Raw genomic sequence first — 13181 nt, forward strand, 5'->3', positions numbered from 1 at the left:
TGGTTCTAGCTTTGCATCCTAACTTGACTGAGTCGAGTCGTAAGCGGCCCGACTTATAAACTGTTCCAGGCTAACTTCCAAACTTGACTCCCTTGCCCTGCGCCGCAATGTTGGTTCACTCTCCCTCTTCTGTAGGTATTACTTTGGTTTTTGCTTTCGAGAGCTGGCTGTTTGTGTGCCCCTACTTCTGGCTAGACCATGCAGTATTCGACAAGGTGTTGCGTTACATGATTACTGTGTGACTATCGGCATTTCAAGGGTAGGCCGTTTTGACAAATGCGTTTTTCCCGTCGAAGGTTCGGAACTTTCTACCTTCTCATGTCTTTCCCAACAACTATGACCTGACACATTTTTGAAAACGAGTTTTCCCACTTCATCCAAAATTCGTAGTTACTCTCCGTTGTCTTTTCTTTTTCCGTTTCATGATTCTCTCAATATTTCAATTAAGATCCGATCTTTATGTGGACTTTTGTCTGCGACTGGAGCTTTCAATATAAAAAAGAGGCGATGCCATCTTAATCAGTGGTAGGTAAGCTTTTTCCTGAAGGTATTTTACAGTGGATTCACGACAGCATTCTTAAAGGGTTTCTTTCCCATTCCCCAGCAAGTTTGTATTGTTTTAATATTTGATTTTCAATATCATGCGAGAAATGTTAACATTAGAAACAGTTCGCAATCGATATACATTAGCTCTTGTTAAGATAAATAAGCTGTCGAGCAGGTGAAAAAGATTGATGGCGAACTTTCATAAACAAAGTGAATATGTAGGAATATGTAGCATACAATCAATTCTGAGGTTGAGAAAAACTGGTTATGAATCATTAATGAAGGTCCTGTATCCCCTGGGTCAATGTTTACAATTAGGCCGTAGTGCCTGCCTGGGCCGACGTCACTCGAGATGACGAGAGCCAGTGTGTTTTGAGGTGCTTCCCATGACCCCTGATATATTGCGAGAGCCAGTGTGTTGTGAGGTGCGTCCCGTGACTCCTGATAGATTGCGAGAGCCAGTGTGTTGTGAGGTGCGTCCCGTGACGCCTGATAGATTGCGAGAGCTAGTGTGTTGTGAGGTGCGTCCCGTGACTCCTGATAGATTGCGAGAGCCAGTGTGTTGAGGTGCGTCCCGTGACGCCTGATAGATTGCGAGAGCCAGTGTGTTGTGAGGTGCGTCCCGTGACGCCTGATAGATTGCGAGAGCCAGTGTGTTGTGAGGTGCGTCCCGTGACTCCTGATAGATTGCGAGAGCCAGTGTGTTGTGAGGTGCGTCCCGTGACGCCTGATAGATTGCGAGAGCTAGTGTGTTGTGAGGTGCGTCCCGTGACTCCTGATAGATTGCGAGAGCCAGTGTGTTGAGGTGCGTCCCGTGACGCCTGATAGATTGCGAGAGCCAGTGTGTTGTGAGGTGCGTCCCGTGACGCCTGATAGATTGCGAGAGCCAGTGTGTTGTGAGGTGCGTCCCGTGACGCCTGATAGATTGCGAGAGCCAGTGTGTTGTGAGGTGCGTCCCGTGACGCCTGATAGATTGCGAGAGCCAGTGTGTTGTGAGGTGCATCCCGTGACGCCTGATAGATTGCGAAAGCCAGTGTGTTGTGAGGTGCGTCCCGTGACGTCTGATAGATTGCGAGAGCCAGTGTGTTGTGAGGTGCGTCCCGTGACGCCTGATAGATTGCGATAGCCAGTGTGTTGTGAGGTGCGTCCCGTGACGCCTGACACATCATTAACCCACCCGAGCCACACTCCCTGTCTGTCTCCCCCCCTCAGCTATCCTAGACTCTTCATCTCGCCAACTAAGTTTGGACGTCATAAGGTAATTGTTGATGCCGGGTTACCCGTGATGATCCATCAGAAAGATACTCGTTCCACAAAACGATTTTAAATGGATTACTTTTAATTGTAGATATATATATAGACTTGAGAAGAATTGAAGAGAAATTGAAATGATACCTTTTATATTGTAAAGGTAGATATATTTGATTTAGACTTAAGGAAAATGATAAAGAGTGAAAAATAAACTGGTTAATAATCTTTCTATAATTAAGATGAGGGCAAATAATCATGACATTACATTTGCCAGTATAATCCCTCAGATGTGATTAAGACTATATCTTGTGGATATTTATTGCTACAGGTGGGATTTCTTGGTCAAAGTGGATCGATGTGTTGTTGCTGTAATATTGGAATTTGGACTTTAAGTGAAAGTAGTTATTTAATACAGTGTCAGTGAAATCATATCATCATGAATCATGAGAGTCAGTAGAATTTTTTCATGCCAGCAGTGATTACTTTGAAGAATATGAGGATGATTATTTTTAATTTGAATTCTAGTGTAGCTGTTCAGTGCTAAAAGCATTGGTTATTGAGTGACTGTTTTGCAGAGCATGATTGGATCATCATATATAATTGAATGATGTTTGATAATAGTAGTGAGAGTTATCTACATCAGGGAATATGTGGGGTTGATTAAAAGTGATGAAATACTTGTAAAGATCAACAAAACTTATGAAGACTTCATGGAAACTCTTTAGTTATAAAGCTTTATCTTACTGTTCAACATTTCTAGATATTGCTCTTTATCTCACTGTTCAGTATTTTAGTTGAACAAACTTGTCACACACATGATAAAGTATCAGCATATGATGCCACATGTTGCAGACAGACCAAGTTCCCTCCAATTTTGAGCAACAGGTCATTTCAGTGTTGTATTTCTACTATACATATAAGAATCTGTTTTTTTTTCTTCTATGATTGCATTATCCCTGATACACCTGACATTCACAAGTATCACTTGGTAAAATATGATGCTCCCAGTCAGGCTTCACAACTGTTACTGTATTCACTGAACTCTACACTAGCATTGCAGATCAAAATACGTAAGTATCCAAAGATGATAGCAGCGCAAAGCTAAGCTAATTTTTTACCATTTTTGGATTGGTATTGTCATCCTTGGTATTAATGAAATTTCAAGGCATCCCCACAGTCATGTAAGAATTTGGCTGATTTTGTTTAATTATGACAGCATATTGTAATTAAAGGAAAATAAGACTAGGGCAGCTTGGGAGCATGTTTTTCAGTAATATATCAATTTAACTTTATGTTGAAATTTGCTTTGGGTACCAGGTAGAAATATTTTAAGTACTTCATCTAGTTTGTTGTAATTGTAAGAATACCAGTAGAGCATTATTTGGAGTGGTATGTTGTACTGATTGATATCAAACAAGAATACTGTTGTATATCCAGGAGAAAAGGGGTTAGTTTAAGTAAAAGTAGGTAATATAGTTATGAAATATCACTTAGATCTATGAAAACCTCACCTAACCTCTTGAGCAGTTAAGATTTATCTTAATTTTTAAGAATTAATTGAAATATACTTGTCATGCTTATGAAAATGCACTGACAACGTGGTACAGGATGTAAAAAACAGGATACGAATGTATTGTTTGCATATTTTTTCTATCATTTCAGCTGTTAGGTATGGTTAAGTGAGATTTTCATAGGTTTTGTTGATGAGGATATTGTATTGCCTACTTTTACATTACCCCACAATTTACCTGATATAGTGCATGGTTATTTTCTCCATATATATAATATTGTTGGGTATCAGGAGGGGTAGTGATAGCTGCAGAATGTGCCAGCACTTCATTGGTTGTCAAGTTGCACACTTCTAACCCAAGCAGCTGTCTTTTCTTTCTGCCTTACCTACACGTTGACTGCTGGCATTGTGTCCACAAACAAACAGAATCTCTCTCCCTGTCACACAAACCACATGACAACGCTTAACTTACACAGCTAATTCTTCGTAACTCTAGATTTCCTGTGGTGAGTACTGTGTGCTAGTCCTACCTTTTGGAAAAAGGGTAGGGGCAATAGATAGAAGTAGTAGGTAGGATTATTAGGTGGAGACATTAGGTAGAAGTAGTAGATAGGAACATTAGATAGACTTAGTCAGTAGGAATATTATGTAGGAGCCTCTGCAAACACTGCACTAGACTGGCCCTCTGCCAGTGGCCTGTTAAGGGTGGGACATTAAAGGCTAAGAAGTGGCAGTGGAGTTCTCTAGTTATGGAGACTCTTTTGCTGTGGCCATCCCCCTTCAGGGAGTTTCTGAAGGGAACAGGTGTCAAAGATATAGATAGAACAGAATATAATTCTCCAAAGCATGCTTCACTAGTACATCTCTAATCACAACAAACTATAAGAGCATCTGAAATATAGTATGAAATATAGCAGACATTTCTCGAAATCAGTATTGTTGCGAAGCTGAATTGAAAAATAATCTCATATTTTATCTAACCCTGATTCATTAGTGATATCTCAAAGTTTCATTTTAAGATAAGATTGTTACTTATATCTTTTTCTTTAAGGTGAGACGGCATGTGCAACTGAAGCCCTAATCGTGGCCAACTCATTAACAGCGTATATTTATTTATTTTTTTAATACATATTCGCCTTCTCTTGCATTAGCTAGGTGGCATGAAGAACAGAAGACTGATCCTTCAGGAAAAAATCCTCACTTGGCTCCCTTCTCTTTTCCCTCTTTTGGAAAAGTAAAATATCCTTGGCGATAGGAGAGAAAGAAATATTGCCATGTATTCCATGTGTGTCATAGAAGGTGACTAAAAGGGGTGGGAGCAGGGGGCCGGAAACCCTTCCCTTGGTGTATTTCAATTTCTAAAACAGGAAATAGGAGTCACGTAGGGAGTGCTCATCCTCCTTGAAGACTCAGACTTGGGTGTCTGAATTTGTGTGGAGAAAAGTGATGCATTTGGATGATATTTTCAAGGAAGGAGTGCAAATGACTGGCAGATGTATAAAAGAAAGTGACAGGAGGTCAAGAGGAATTGCAAGGATTGGAAAAGAGGGCAAAGAAGATTTGAGTTGAGAGAGTATCATAAACTTTAGGGAGAATAAAAAGATGTATTGGAAGGATGTAAATAATGTGCATAAGACAAAAGAATGAATGGGAACATCAGTGAAGGGGGCAACAGGGGAAGTGATAACAGGTAGTGATGAAGTGAGGAGGAGATGGAGTGAGTATTTCGAAGGTTTGTTGAATGTGTTTAATGAAAGTAGTGATTCATGTATAATATTATTTTTTTTTTTTACTTAATCGCCGTTTCCTGCATCAGTGAGATAGCACAAGGAAACAGATGAAGAATGGCCCTTCCACTCACATACACATATACATAAACACATATACATGCATACACATTTCAACATATACATACATATACATTTCAACGTATACTTACATATATATACACATGTACATATTCATACTTGATGCCTTCATCCGTTCACCCTGCCACACATGAAATAGCATTCCACCCCCTCAAGCAAGATAGTGCTAGGAAAAAGACAAAAAGGCCACATTCGTTCACACTCACTCTCACGCTGTCATGTGTAATGCACCAAAACCACAGCTCCCTTTCCACGTCCAGGCCCCACAAACCTTCCATAGTTTACCCTAGATGCTTCATATGTTGTGGTTTAATTCATTGACAGCATGCTGACCCCAGTACACCACATCCTTCCAATTCACTCTATTGCTTGCACGCCTTTCACCCTCCTGTATGTTCAGGGCCCCGATTGCTAAAAATCTTTCTCACTCCATTCTTCCACCTCCAATTTGGTCTCTCAGATTGGAGGTGCAAGGATAAAGGCAGCAAGTATGAATTATATACATGTGTATATATGTATATGTCTGTGTATGTATATGTATATGTATACATTGAAATGTATGGGTATGTAAATGCGTGTGTGTGGATGTGTATGTATATACATGTATGTGGGTGGGTTGGGTTATTCTTTTGTCTGTTTCCTAGCACTACGTCGCTAATGCGGGAGACAGCAACAAAGTATGATAAATAGAATATATTTATTTATATTTTGCTTTGTCGCTGTCTCCCGCGTTTGCGAGGTAGCGCAAGGAAACAGACGAAAGAAATGGCCCAACCCACCCCCATAAACAATGTATACACACACATGCAAATATACATACCTATACATCTCAATGTACACATGTATATACATACACAGACACATACATATATACCCATGCACACAATTCACACTGTCTGCCCCCATTCACTCCCATCGCCACCTCGCCACACATGGAATACCTTCCACCTCCCCCCTCATGTAAGCGAGGTAGCACTAGGAAAAGACAACAAAGGCCCCATTCGTTCACACTCAGTCTCTAGCTGCCACTCAGGAATGCCCGAAACCACAGCTCCCTTTCCACATCCAGGCCCCACACGACATTCCATGGTTTACCCCAGACGTTTCACATGCCCTGATTCAATCCACTGACAGCACGTCAACCCCGGTATACCATATCGATCCAATTCACTCTATTCCTTGCCCTCCTTTCACCCTCCTGCATGTTCAGGCCCCGATCACACAAAATCTTTTTCACTCCATCTTTCCACCTCCAATTTGGTCTCCCACTTCTCCTCGTTCCCTCCACCTCCAACACATATATCCTCTTGGTCAATCTTTCCTCACTCATTCTCTCCATGTGCCCAAACCATTTCAAAACACCCTCTTCTGCTCTCTCAACCACGCTCATTTTATTTCCACACATCTCTCTTACCCTTACATTACTTACTCGATCAAACCACCTCACACCACACATTGTCCTCAAACATCTCATTTCCAGCACATCCACCCTCCTGCGCACAACTCTATCCATAGCCCACGCCTCGCAACTATACAACATTGTTGGAACCACTATTCCTTCAAACATACCCATTTTTGCTTTCCGAGATAATGTTCTCGACTTCCACACATTCTTCAAGGCTCCCAGGATTTTCGCCCCCTCCCCCACCCTATGATTCACTTCCGCTTCCATGGTTCCATCCGCTGCCAGATCCACTCCCAGATCTCTAAAACACTTTACTTCCTCCAGTTTTTCTCCATTCAAACTTACCTCCCAATTGACTTGACCCTCAACCCTACTGTACCTAATAACCTTGCTCTTATTCACATTCACTCTTAACTTTCTTCTTTCACACACTTTACCAAACTCAGTCACCAGCTTCTGCAGTTTCTCACATGAATCAGCCACCAGCGCTGTATCATCAGCGAACGACAACTGACTCACTTCCCAAGCTCTCTCATCCCCAACAGACTTCATACTTGCCCCTCTTTCCAAAACTCTTGCATTCACCTCCCTAACAACCCCATCCATAAACAAATTAAACAACCATGGAGACATCACACACCCCCTGCCGCAAACCCACATTCACTGAGAACCAATCACTTTCCTCTCTTCCTACACGTACACATGCCTTACATCCTCGATAAAAACTTTTCACTGCTTCTAACAACTTGCCTCCCACACCATATATTCTTAATACCTTCCACAGAGCATCTCTATCAACTCTATCATATGCCTTCTCCAGATCCATAAATGCTACATACAAATCCATTTGCTTTTCTAAGTACTTAGAAAAAAATAGAATATATATATATTTCTCCATTCAAACTTACCTCCAAATATATATATATATATGTCTGATCATTATCTTGAGGAGGCTAAGGTGAAGATTTGTATGGGTTTTCAGAAAAGAAGAGTGAATGTTGGGGTGAAGAGGGTGGTGAGAGTAAGTGAGCTTGAGAAGGAGACCTGTGTGAGGAAGTACCAGGAGAGACTGAGTACAGAATGGAAAAAGGTGAGAACAATGGAAGTAAGGGGAGTGGGGGAGGAATGGGATGTATTTAGGGAATCAGTGATGGATTGCGCAAAAGATGCTTGTGGCATGAGAAGAGTGGGAGGTGGGTTGATTAGAAAGGGTAGTGAGTGGTGGGATGAAGAAGTAAGAGTATTAGTGAAAGAGAAGAGAGAGGCATTTGGACGATTTTTGCAGGGAAAAAATGCAATTGAGTGGGAGATGTATAAAAGAAAGAGACAGGAGGTCAAGAGAAAGGTGCAAGAGGTGAAAAAAAGGGCAAATGAGAGTTGGGGTGAGAGAGTATCATTAAATTTTAGGGAGAATAAAAAGATGTTCTGGAAGGAGGTAAATAAAGTGTGTAAGACAAGGGAGCAAATGGAAACTTCAGTGAAGGGCGCAAATGGGGAGGTGATAACAAGTAGTGGTGATGTGAGAAGGAGATGGAGTGAGTATTTTGAAGGTTTGTTGAATGTGTTTGATGATAGAGTGGCAGATATAGGGTGTTTTGGTCGAGGTGGTGTGCAAAGTGAGAGGGTTAGGAAAAATGATTTGGTAAACAGAGAAGAGGTAGTGAAAGCTTTGCGGAAGATGAAAGCCGGCAAGGCAGCAGGTTTGGATGGTATTGCAGTGGAATTTATTAAAAAAGGGGGTGACTGTATTGTTGACTGGTTGGTAAGGTTATTTAATGTATGTATGACTCATGGTGAGGTGCCTGAGGACTGGCGGAATGCGTGCATAGTGCCATTGTACAAAGGCAAAGGGGATAAGAGTGAGTGCTCAAATTACAGAGGTATAAGTTTGTTGAGTATTCCTGGTAAATTATATGGGAGGGTATTGATTGAGAGGGTGAAGGCATGTACAGAGCATCAGATTGGGGAAGAGCAGTGTGGTTTCAGAAGTGGTAGAGGATGTGTGGATCAGGTGTTTGCTTTGAAGAATGTATGTGAGAAATACTTAGAAAAGCAAATGGATGTGTATGTAGCATTTATGGATCTGGAGAAGGCATATGATAGAGTTGATAGAGATGCTCTGTGGAAGGTATTAAGAATATATGGTGTGGGAGGAAAGTTGTTAGAAGCAGTGAAAAGTTTTTATCGAGGATGTAAGGCATGTGTACGTTTAGGAAGAGAGGAAAGTGATTGGTTCTCAGTGAATGTAGGTTTGCGGCAGGGGTGTGTGATGTCTCCATGGTTGTTTAATTTGTTTATGGATGGGGTTGTTAGGGAGGTAAATGCAAGAGTTTTGGAAAGAGGGGCAAGTATGAAGTCTGTTGGGGATGAGAGAGCTTGGGAAGTGAGTCAGTTGTTGTTCGCTGATGATACAGCGCTGATGGCTGATTCATGTGAGAAACTGCAGAAGCTGGTGACTGAGTTTGGTAAAGTGTGTGGAAGAAGAAAGTTAAGAGTAAATGTGAATAAGAGCAAGGTTATTAGGTACAGTAGGGTTGGGGGTCAGGTCGGTTGGGAGGTGAGTTTGAATGGAGAAAAACTGGAGGAAGTGAAGTGTTTTAGATATCTGGGAGTGGATCTGGCAGCGGATGGAACCATGGAAGCGGAAGTGGATCATAGGGTGAGGGAGGGGGCGAAAATTCTGGGGGCCTTGAAGAATGTGTGGAAGTCGAGAACATTATCTCGGAAAGCAAAAATGGGTATGTTTGAAGGAATAGTGGTTCCAACAATGTTGTATGGTTGCGAGGCGTGGGCTATGGATAGAGTTGTGCGCAGGAGGATGGATGTGCTGGAAATGAGATGTTTGAGGACAATGTGTGGTGTGAGGTGGTTTGATCGAGTGAGTAACGTAAGGGTAAGAGAGATGTGTGGAAATAAAAAGAGCGTGGTTGAGAGAGCAGAAGAGGGTGTTTTGAAGTGGTTTGGGCACATGGAGAGGATGAGTGAGGAAAGATTGACCAAGAGGATATATGTGTCGGAGGTGGAGGGAGCAAGGAGAAGAGGGAGACCAAATTGGAGGTGGAAAGATGGAGTGAAAAAGATTTTGTGTGATCGGGGCCTGAACATGCAGGAGGGTGAAAGGAGGGCAAGGAATAGAGTGAATTGGAGCGATGTGGTATACCGGGGTTGACGTGCTGATAGTGGATTGAATCAAGGCATGTGAAGCGTCTGGGGTAGACCATGGAAAGCCGTGTAGGTGTGTGTATTTGCGTGTGTGGACGTGTGTATATACATGTGTGTGGGGGTGGGTTGGGCCATTTCTTTCGTCTGTTTCCTTGCGCTACCTCGCAAACGCGGGAGACAGCGACAAAGTATAAAAAAAAAAGATATATATATATATATATATATATATATATATATATATATATATATATATATTGGGAGCGGGGGGCTGGAAATCCTCCCGTCTCGTTTTTCTTTTTTTTTTTTTTTTCTTCCAAAAGAAGGAACAGAGAAGGGGGTCAGGTGAGGATATTCCCTCAAAGGCCCAGTCCTCTGTCTTAATGCTACCTCGCTATCGCGGGAAATGGTGAATAGTATGAAAGAAAAAATATATATATATATATATATATATATATATATATATATAAATATATTATTATATTATTATATTATACTTTGTCACTGTCTCCCGCGTTTGCGAGGTAGCGCAAGGAAACAGTCGAAAGAAATGGCCCACCCCCCCCCCCATACACATGTATATACATACGTCCACACACGCAAATATACATACCTACACAGCTTTCCATGGTTTACCCCAGACGCTTCACATGCCCTGCTTCAATCCACTGACAGCACGTCAACCCCGGTATACCACATCGCTCCAATTCACTCTATTCCTTGCCCTCCTTTCACCCTCCTGCATGTTCAGGCCCTGATCACACAAAATCTTTTTCACTCCATCTTTCCACCTCCAATTTGGTCTCCCTCTTCTCCTTGTTCCCTCCACCTCCGACACATATATCCTCTTGGTCAATCTTTCCTCACTCATCCTCTCCATGTGCCCAAACCACTTCAAAACACCCTCTTCTGCTCTCTCAACCACGCTCTTTTTATTTCCACACATCTCTCTTACCCTTACGTTACTCACTCGATCAAACCACCTCACACCACACATTGTCCTCAAACATCTCATTTCCAGCACATCCATCCTCCTGCGCACAACTCTATCCATAGCCCACGCCTCGCAACCATACAACATTGTTGGAACCACTATTCCTTCAAACATACCCATTTTTGCTTTCCGAGATAATGTTCTCGACTTCCACACATCCTCCAAGGCCCCCAGGATTTTCGCCCCCTCCCCCACCCTATGATCCACTTCCGCTTCCATGGTTCCATCCGCTGCCAGATCCACTCCCAGATATCTAAAACACTTCACTTCCTCCAGTTTTTCTCCATTCAAACTCACCTCCCAATTGACTTGACCCTCAACCCTATATATATATATATATATATATATATATATATATATATATATATGGGGATAGGGGAGAAAGAATACTTCCCACGTATTCCCTGCGTGTCGTAGAAGGCGACTAAAAGGGGAGGGAGCGGGGGGCTGGAAATCTTCCCCTCTCGTTTTTTTTTTTTTTTAATTTTCCAAAACAAGGAACAGAGAAGGGGGCCAGGTGAGGATATTCCCTCCAAGGCCCAGTCCTCTGTTCTTAACGCTACCTCGCTAACGCGGGAAATGGCGAATGGTTTGAAAGAAAAGAAAAAGATATATATATATATATATATATATATATATATATATATATATATATATATATATTTTTTTTTTTTTTTGCCGCTGTCTCCCTCGTTTGCGAGGTAGCGCAAGGAAACAGACGAAAGAAATGGCCCAACCCACCCCCATACACATGTATATACATACGTCCACACATGCAAATATGCATACCTACACAGCTTTCCATGGTTTACCCCAGACGCTTCACATGCCCTGATTCAATCCAGTGACAGCACGTCAACCCCGGTATACCACATCGATCCAATTCACTCTATTCCTTGCCCTCCTTTCACCCTCCTGCATGTTCAGGCCCCGATCACACAAAATCTTTTTCACTCCATCTTTCCACCTCCAATTTGGTCTCCCACTTCTCCTTGTTCCCTCCACCTCTGACACATATATCCTCTTGGTCAATCTTTCCTCACTCATTCTCTCCATGTGCCCAAACCATTTCAAAACACCCTCTTCTGCTCTCTCAACCACGCTCTTTTTATTTCCACCTATTTCTCTTACCCTTACGTTACTTACTCGATCAAACCACCTCACACCACACATTGTCCTCAAACATCTCATTTCCAGCACATCCACCCTCCTGCGCACAACTCTATCCATAGCCCACTCCTCGCACCCATACAACATTGTTGGAACCACTATTCCTTCAAACATACCCATTTTTGCTTTCCGAGATAATGTTCTCGACTTCCACACATTCTTCATGCTCCCAGGATTTTCACCCCCTCCCCCACCCTATGATCCACTTCTGCTGCCAGTCCACTCCCAGATATCTAAAACACTTTACTTCCTCCAGTTTTTCTCCATTCAAACTTACCTCCCAATTGACTTGACCCTCAACCCTACTGTACCTAATAACCTTGCTCTTATTCACATTTACTCTTTCTTCTTTCACACACTTTACCAAACTCAGTCACCAGCTTCTGCAGTTTCTCACATGAATCAGCCACCAGCGCTGTATCATCAGCAAACAACAACTGACTCACTTCCCAAGCTCTCTCATCCCCAACAGACTTCATACTTGCCCCTCTTTCCAAAACTCTTGCATTCACCTCCCTAACAACCCCATCCATAAACAAATTAAACAACCATGGAGAAATCACACACACCTGCCGCAAACCTACATTCACTGAGAACCAATCACTTTCCTCTCTTCCTCCACGTACACATGCCTTACATCCTCGATAAAAACTTTTCACTGCTTTTAACAACTTGCCTCCCACACCATATATTCTTAATACCTTCCACAGAGCATCTCTATCAACTCTATCATATCCCTTCTCCAGATCCATAAATGCTACATACAAATCCATTTACTTTTCTAAGTATTTCTCACATACATTCTTCAAAGCAAACACCTGATCCACACATCCTCTACCACTTCTGAAACCACACTGCTCTTCCCCAATCTGATGCTCTGTACATACCTTCACCCTCTCAATCAATACCCTCCCATATAATTAACCAGGAATACTCAACAAACTTATACCTCTGAAATTTGAGCACTCACTCTTATCCCCTTTGCCTTTGTACAATGGCACTATGCACGCATTCCGCCAATCCTCAGGCACCTGAATGTAGGTTTGCGGCAGGGGTGTGTGATGTCTCCATGGTTGTTTAATTTGTTTATGGATGAGGTTGTTAGGGAGGTGAATGCAAGAGTTTTGCAGTCTGTTGTGGATGAGAGAGCTTGGGAAGTGAGTCAGTTGTTGTTCGCTGATGATACAGCGCTGGTGGCTGATTCGTGTGAGAAACTGTAGAAGCTGGTGACTGAGTTTGGTAAAGTGTGTGAAAGAAAAAAGCTGAGAGTAAATGTGA

At 42.2% G+C, this 13181-nt stretch overlaps 1 protein-coding gene across 9 annotated transcripts in view; it reads left to right on the plus strand.

Annotated features, from left to right (window-relative positions):
• Positions 1 to 869: 869 nt before the first annotated feature.
• The window catches only part of LOC139751579 (uncharacterized), a 119149-nt gene continuing 106837 nt past the window's right edge, over positions 870 to 13181 (plus strand). For 2 of the 9 annotated variants that reach the window (XM_071667170.1, XM_071667172.1), the window contains exon 1: positions 978 to 1804. The gene's annotated coding sequence lies outside the window, so the exon portion shown is untranslated. The other 7 variants (XM_071667164.1, XM_071667171.1, XM_071667165.1 and 4 more) reach the window with 7 other exon arrangements.

Source organism: Panulirus ornatus, chromosome 11, assembly GCF_036320965.1.
Source record: "Panulirus ornatus isolate Po-2019 chromosome 11, ASM3632096v1, whole genome shotgun sequence".
Taxonomy (NCBI): domain Eukaryota; kingdom Metazoa; phylum Arthropoda; class Malacostraca; order Decapoda; family Palinuridae; genus Panulirus; species Panulirus ornatus.